Source organism: Monodon monoceros, unplaced genomic scaffold, assembly GCF_005190385.1.
Source record: "Monodon monoceros isolate NGI ecotype Baffin Bay Population unplaced genomic scaffold, NGI_Narwhal_1 Super_Scaffold_13, whole genome shotgun sequence".
In the NCBI taxonomy this organism is placed as follows: Eukaryota; Metazoa; Chordata; class Mammalia; order Artiodactyla; family Monodontidae; genus Monodon; species Monodon monoceros.
Window position 1 is genome coordinate 85,468,980 of NW_021703769.1, and position 7,716 is coordinate 85,476,695.

The 7,716-nt window shown below is 61.7% G+C and overlaps 1 protein-coding gene across 9 annotated transcripts in view; it reads left to right on the plus strand.

Moving 5' to 3' along the window:
* The window catches only part of ADAP1 (ArfGAP with dual PH domains 1), an 86,776-nt gene that overhangs the window by 8,196 nt on the left and 70,864 nt on the right, over positions 1 to 7,716 (plus strand). The window contains exon 1 of one of the 9 annotated variants that reach the window (XM_029219795.1): positions 4,229 to 4,711. The exons of the other annotated variants lie outside the window; for them this stretch is intronic. The gene's annotated coding sequence lies outside the window, so the exon portion shown is untranslated. Of the gene's footprint in view, positions 1 to 4,228; positions 4,712 to 7,716 lie in introns of those variants that run through there. 9 annotated transcript variants of the gene reach the window in all.

A 7,716-nucleotide genomic window follows, 5' to 3' on the forward strand; every position in this document is an offset into this window, starting at 1 on the left:
TTCTTGTCAGGTGTCTGGATGTCCCCTGGTTCTCTGCAAGTGTGAGCGGGTTTGGAACCCTGAACAGCAGATGTTCAGGACGCCTGCCAGTCCGGGTGGTTTCCTGGTATTTTTCTTTTTTTTTTTAGAAACTTTATTTTCCGTCAACCTATTTCCATTTTAAGAGTTTGTGGAAGAACAGCTTAAGAGCACTCGGTGGCGGTTCCTACCCACTCAGTGGCCTGAGCAGCGGGGAACTGCCGAACAGGCACAGAGGCACCTGCACGCCTTCGGACCAGTCCGCCACCTCAGGCTGAGCAGCAGGGAACTTTCTTTATGGCTGTATTTTATAACGTGCACGTATCATTTGTATAGAAACAATAAAATCATTAGTTTAAAAAAGCTCATTGTGTTTAGTTGTATTTTATATCCTCTACAAGTTGCGTGCCTGTGGTTGTAACTTGCTGCGGCCCATGAGCAGAGACTGTGCTAGTTTGTGTGTCGGGTGCCGTGTGGCCTTGCTGGTTGAGGGCAGGCTGGCTGCCACCAGGGCGTGGACCCTGTCGGCTCTTAAGGGAGGGGCCGCGTTGGTTCCCCGTGGGAAGTGGGAGCTCTGGCAGTGACCCTGGGGCGGGGGACAGGCTGGCCCCCACGAGCATGTCTTCCCGTCTGCGGTGTCGCTTCCCCAGCCTTTGCTTCGGAAGAAAGGGCTCCTGTCTCTGGTGTCTGTCATTCTACCTGCCTGGTGCTTGAAGTCAGTCTTTTAGTGAAATTAGGTATTTATGGACTAGATAAAATAGGGGCTTTATTGTTGCGGGAGGCATGAGGAACGTTCTGTTAACCCGTGGAGCAAGTGACCTTGTCTTAACACTGTGAATAAAGTCTCTCCTGGAGCGATGGAATCAAGTCTCAGCTGTGCTTGTGGAGTGGGGGTCCCTCACCCCGGGAACAGGGCCGAGGGTGCTCTTGCAGAGCCCCGGAGGGAAGCGGGCGTCGGGGAGTCTCAGAGCAGCGGGCTTCCCGCCGTGTTCCCTGCAGGGCCCGGCGATAAACCCGCGACTTCCAGCACCTTCCGGGAGCCTCCATCTGCAGGATTCTGCCAGCTGCCCTTGCGTGGGATTTACAGAGCTACGTGCGATGGCAGATGAGGACTCAGCTTCCGGGGGCCCAGCGGTCTCTGATGGCCGCTCTCTGAGTGTGAAGGGAAGCAGATCTCTTGGGCACTGGGGACAGAGTGAGGCCCCATGATGGGCGCTGGGGGCTGCAGACTGTGTTGGGGGAACAGGCAGACCCTCCCGGATGGGGAGGGTCTCCGGCACCTCGGCGCTGGGGGGACAGAGCTTTCTGAGGGTGCTGAGCCGCGTTACCACGTCAGGGCAGGGGTGGGGGCAGTTAGGGTTGGTTAGGCCAGGGGTGGACCGGCCTTGCCACCGAAGGACAGAAGCCTGGGGGCCTTCCCCTTCTGGCGACCGCGGTCCTGGTGCCTCGGGGACAGAATGTGGTGGCGTGGCGGCCCCTGCTGGACGGTGGCGGCACTGCAGCGCCTGAGAGACACCTGTGGGAGGGCTGTCCCCGAGGGGACAGTGTTATGTGCAGTGGCCTCCACACTCCAGGACCTAAAGATTGGACCAGGGCTTTGCATGCCTGAGGCCCCAGGTCCTGCTGACACGACGGCCCAGCTGGGGGGCCCTGAGCGCAGTGGGGGCCCCAGCTGAGGCTCGTCTACTCCCCCTGCCCCCCCAGCGCCTGGGCCAGCGCCCTGCCCAGCACGGGCTCAGTGACGGCGGCAGGGGCCTCGCCGTCCACACCCAAGGGCTGTGTGCCAGAGGGCAGCAGAGCCCCGTCCAGAAGAGACCACCCTGGGGCACAGGGAACTGGAGGAGGGCTTGCGCCGGGCCTCTGTTCCCGGCCTCACTCTGACCAGAGAGTCCTGGGCGTGATGACTGTGGGGCCGGCTTTCCAGAGACCCCCGTGCCCTCACTGGGTGGCAGCGCCCCATACTTGGCTTCTGACCCCAGCATTCGATGGTTACCACCCTCACGGCCCTGGGATGGGCTGCGGTCAGCCGGGGGTTCTCACCAGGTGGTGGCTGAGGCTCCCCGAGGCCGTTCCGCGTGGCCAGCACCTGAGCGGAGGGGACTCAGGCAGAGTGGCCTCCACGGGGCCTCGGCAGGAGAGCAAGACAGAGACCGAGGCAGAGAGCTAGAGGGAGAGACACAGAGAGAAGGAGAGACACGCAGAGAGGGAGAGACAGAGCGCCAGGTGGAAGCTGCGTCCTTTCCCAGCAGCCCGGAGCACCGTCCTCCACGGGGGGAGTACTCCTGGCTCCCGCCCCAGGTGGGGGCGGGCAGGTAGGTCCCACCTCTCCGTGGGAGTGGGGCGGGGGGGGAATGTCAGTGACGTGGTGCAAGATCCTGGGGGAGGGGAGATGGATGGATGATGGATGAACAGGGTGGGGCACAGACAGAGGGCCCCTCTCTGGGAAATCCAGGACCCCTCATACCCCGCCCCATCCCCTATCCTGACAGGTTGGATCAGAGCCCGGCCCGGCTCTGTCTGCAGTCTGCAGAGCCTGGTGAGCTGTGAGATGCTTCCAAAGGGGCTGCGGGCTTCCCTGCCGCCTCCCTCTGGGGGTGGGGGGGGGTCCCTCGTGCTCAGTCCTCAGGCCTGTGGTCTGATCCTGGAGACAAGCCTCAGGAGGCAGGTGACCCAGGGCCTCCCCGTCACTAAGGGCTGCTGAGGGGCGGAATGAAGGACCCCTCCGTTCAGTGGACCCGGTGGGCTCAGCACAGGGGCTGGGACTGTCACGTGGAAATACTCTTCAGATCCGAGGACTCACATGAGTAGAAACGCACACTGCCCTTTCGTGACTGGGTTCTCTCACCGAGCATCGCGTGTTCAAGGTTTGTCCAGGTTCTAGCTGTGTCAGCACTTCCTTCCTTTCCTGTGGCCGAGTCCTGTACCACTGCAGGGAGGGACCACGTTGTGTGTATCCATTCATCTGCTGATGGACGCGGGTCGTTCCCCTTTGGCTCCTGTGAGTAACACTGCACGTGCGTGTTTCTGAGTGAACGTGTGTTTTCTGTCTCGCGTGTGTACCTAGGAGTGGCACTGCTGGGTTGCGTGGTGAGTGTGTTTAAGTGTCAGCACTGGCGAGTCTCTGTGGCTGAACTGCCCCCGTCCCAGCGTGTGTGCGGCCGTGTCTCGTCTCCCTGACCACGCGTGATGCTGAGCGGCGTCATGTGCACACTGGCCGTCTGTGCGTCTTCCTTGGAGGAGGCTCTGTGCAGATCCTCTTCCCGTTGACTTGTGAGAGTTCTTTATAAGTAAGTTTTTAAAATTTATTTATTTATTTTATTTTTGGCTGCGTTGGATCTTCGTTGCTGCGCGCGGGCTTTCTCTAGTTACAGCGAGCGGGGGCTACTCTTTGTTGCAGTGCGCGGGCTTCTCACTACGGTGGCTTCTCTTGTTGCGGAGCATGGGCTCAAGGTGCACGGGCTTCAGTAGTTGTGGCACACGGGCTCAGTAGTTGTGGCTCGTGGGCTGTAGAGCACAGGCTAAGTAGTTGTGGCACACGGGCTCAGTAGTTGTAGCTCGTGGGCTCTAGAGCACAGGCTCAGTAGTTGTGGCACACGGGCTCAGTAGTTGTGGTTCGTGGGCTCAGTAGTTGTGGCTCGTAGGCTCTAGAGCACAGGCTCAGTAGTTGTGGCCTGTGGGCTCTAGAGCGCAGGCTCAGTAGTTGTGGTGCACGGGCTCAGTAGTTGTAGCTCGTGGGTTCTAGAGCACAGGCTCAGTAGTTGTGGTTTGCGGGCTCTAGAGCGCAGGCTCAGTAGTTGTGGTGCACGGGCTTAGTTGCTCTGCGGCATGTGGGATCTTCCTGGATCAGGGCTCGAGCCCGTGTCCCCTGCATTGGCGGGCAGGTTCTTAACCACTGTGCCAGCAGGGGAGCCCCTATAAGTGAGTTTTGAGTTGTGCTGATTTGTGTGTGAACTGCAGATCCACGGCTGGATGTTGCTGCTGCTGCGGGCTCCCCAGACTGCATCTGGGACCTTTCCCTGCGGCTCCCGCCCCTGCCCCAGCCAGGCCGCCCGTGCTCACTGCCTTTGGGAAGCCACGTCCTGGCAGCCTCGCTCCAAGCCCGAGAGATGCTCCACCCTCCTCCTCCTGCAAGATGCTGGTTCTCTTAGGGACACCAAGCAAAAAATATTTTTAAATGTCCCCAAACCCACTAAACAACCCATAGCGCCCTGCTCCCACAGACACCCCACCCCACATGTCACCTCTGGGGACAACCCTGAGACCCTGTCTTCCCAGGGGGTCTCCAGGGCCGGTGCCGCTCTCAGATGGAGAAACCGTCCTGGTCCCAGGGGCCTGTCCCTGCTGCCCCCTGGCTTTGGGGTGGGGAGGGGTCTCCATACCTGTGTCTGTTAAGCACACGCAAAGCTCCTGAGTGGCCCTGCTGTACCAAGGGTCCCCTTTCCTTTGGGTTTTTCTGTGTTTCTCTTTGTGGGGAAAAAAAAAAAAAAAAAAAGATCCTTTTTGTTGGGGGTGGGGCCGGAGGCTGAGGGCAGAGGCTCAGGAGTTGCGCTGGGTGAGGGCTTTAAAACAGGAACTGTCCCAAGCCACACCAGGAAGCTGGTCCTCGTGGCCAGGCGTGTCCCCGTCGCTCATTTTCGCCACCATCTTCGTGCCATCTCCACCCTTCTGGGAGGTGCCTGCTTCCTCAGCCCCCGTGAGTCCTGGCCCCCAGTGGAGGGCTGACCCCAAATCCCCAGCCACCCCGCTCCTGGGAAGACCCACAGGGGTCCCCTCTGGGGTCTGGCTCAGCAGGCCCGGGGAGGAGGGTGGGCGCAGGCGGAGGGATGTCTCTGCAGCCCTGCCGAGGCCCCAGGAGGGTTCTGGCCTGGTTCCTGCCCTGCTCCATTCTCGCCCAGCGCCACCCCGGAACCTCGTGACTGCTCAGCCCCCGAGCCACAGCGCGTCCAGGCAAGGGCTGGAAGGCAGCGCCCACTCTCCCCACCCCCGTGCCAGGGTTGGGGCTAATTCATCCTAAACCCGGGTCTCAGGCCAGGGGTGCTGGCACAGCCTGGGGCTCCCCGTCTTCTCCCCTCCTTAGACGGGTCAAGCTGCTAAGGGCTCTGCATACAGCAGGCGCTGTGAGAATGCTGTCGAGGGGAGGGGCCTGTGGAAGGAACGACCCGGCTGCCCAGAAGGCCGGCACACGCGTCAGCCAGGGAGCTCTGAGCATCGCTGTGCCCCTGCCCCTGGCGACCTCTGCACTTGGCGTGTCCCCTCCCCTCCCCTCCCCTCCCCGTCCGGGCAGGAGTGCCAACCCACCTGCTCTACAGAAGCTCCTTAGGAGTCTGGGGACAGCTGCCCGTGGCTGGGGGCCGCACTGCCCTCTGTGGGGATGAGGATGCCTGCTGCACCCCTACCCCGGTGCTGGTCCTCTGCCTGCCAGCACCCCCACCGCCTTGCAGCCCCCCTCGGCCCTCCCACCTCAACTTCTGGGCCCTCCCCTCCCCCCACCACCCGTCTTCGTGGCCATCTCCCCACCTCCCGCACGGCCCTGGGCGGCCCACCCGCTGTAGCCGCCTCGCCGTCGACTGCCCTGGACTCTGTCCCCAGCCCTGGAGTGGACCCCTCCCTGGATCTTCTGTGGGCTTTGGCGGCCCCACCATCCCCAACGCCTTCCTCGGGCCACGAGGCCCTGAGTCCCGGGCATTTCCCGTCCCCTACACCCAGGCAAGCACAGCTGTCTCCCCACTCACCCTCGTGTGCCCCCCCAAAAGCAGACAGAGTGGTCACTCTCCTTCGTCCCCATCTCCCTCAGGACAGGAGCCGGACCCCCAGGGCCGTGCGGGGACCCCGGGGTCTGGCCCCCAGCAGCCCCAGGACCCTGGGCCAGCCCGTGTCTGGCTGTGGCCCACCCTGGGCTGCCTGTCACCTTCTGAATTTTGTGAGTCCTGAGCCCCGCACCCCAGCCCCACTGCACCCCGTGCCTTCACTCCAGCCTGGGTGCCGGTGGGGAGGGGGGCCGCTGCAGATCTTGGACCTGCCTGTCTCCTCTTTTAAGAGTCTGTTTCGTGACCTGGCGCCCCTTCTTGAATTCTCACTTCCTCCTGCCTACCTGGACAGTATCTTCACCTCCTTAGCCGGATGGGAAGACAGAGAAAGTGAACAACCCACCGCCAAACAGGGCGTGGCTGTGCGCTCAGCCCTGCCTGCTCCGCACCTGCCCTACTCTGAGGCCCCTGTAGCTTCCCTGCCTCTCTTGGACCCTCAGCAACCCTGCCCTGCTTGAGGGGTGGGGTGTCTCTTTGTTTCCGAGCTGTATGTTCCTCCCAGCCCTTCCACCTAGAAGCCACGTGCGGCCTTGGGTGTGATTGAACTGCTCTGTGCCTCAGTTTCCCCATCTTTAAATGGGGATTAAATAAGAAAACGCATGTGAGGGGTCTGACCTAATGCCTGGTGCCGTTGGTAGAGTAGCTGTTGTTGTAATTGACGTCAGCCTGTCTTCAGTGACGTGCTCCACTCTGCTGTGTGGCAGATTCTGACCCTGGCACGGGGACCCAGAGATGAAAATGCCACCCATCCCTCCCACAAGGCCCTAGAAGGGCTGCGTCCCTGCTGTTGGGCAGAGTGGGCAGCTGGGGGCCGGGCAGGGGCCAGGCCTTGGTGAATTGGCACCAGCACAGCCTCCACGGAGGGCGAGGTGGCAGGCCTGTCACCAGTTGGGATGCTCTTCCCCTTGTCCCGGAGGTGCCACTGCCGGATGTGGACCCACCCGGGACGATTGCAGAGCGTCCGACTGTGATCCCAGCAGATGGAAGACGCCCGCCCCTCAGCCAGGCCCTGGGGAACAAGTCGTTGTTCAGCTCTGAGTAGAACGCAGCCGTTGGGAAAGAAAGGGGCAGATCTGTGTGTATGGACTCGAAAAGGGGCACGTATGGTTTACTCAGTGAAAATAAACCGACCCAAAACCCCCAGCAGCAGACCAGAGGAATAGGGACTCCCTTGGTGTTCTAACAGGCCGAGGACCATTCTGGAAGGATGCTAATGGTGTTAACAATGGTTGGCTCACAGTTGCCGGGGCGGGGGTGGAGGTGGGGAGATTCAGTCTCGTACTGTTTCAATTTGTTTTTAACAAGATGCATCGTTGCATTCATAATTTAAGAAAAAAATGAAAAGAATTTGAAAAAATGCGGTGGGGGGGGCGGGGCGCATCACCTCCCTCCCTCCCCGTGTCTCGTCCTGGCCTCCTGACTCGGAACAGGCTTTATCGGGAGCATCGCGGCCCACCCCTTGTCCTGTCTCTGCTGGGTGGACGGCTGGGGCCCTTCTCCAGCCTGAGCACCCACCGCACTCACTGGGCCTTGTCACCTGCCGGCCATCTCCTCCCAGGGCAGGAATGGTGTGAGCCCCGGCCCCCAGCACTGGGCACACACCCCTCCCTCCAACAGGCATTCCCGGCGTGCCCACTGGACCTGGTGTGCTGACCCCCTGGGCGCACAGTAGGTGTCCAGGCGCTGTTGGGGCCCAAATGACCGAAGGATGATCCCACCCAAGCCTGTGGTTATTCGGTTCCCTCAAGCCCCCCACCACTGTGGCTGGTGGCCTCTCGCTCGGGCAGGTGGGCCGCTGCGCTGGGATAGGGTGGGCGGAGGCGGCAGCGGCGGCGGCGGCGGGCAGACCTCCCCGGGCGGGTCCCCGGGCGCGCGGGCGGGCGGGTTCCCG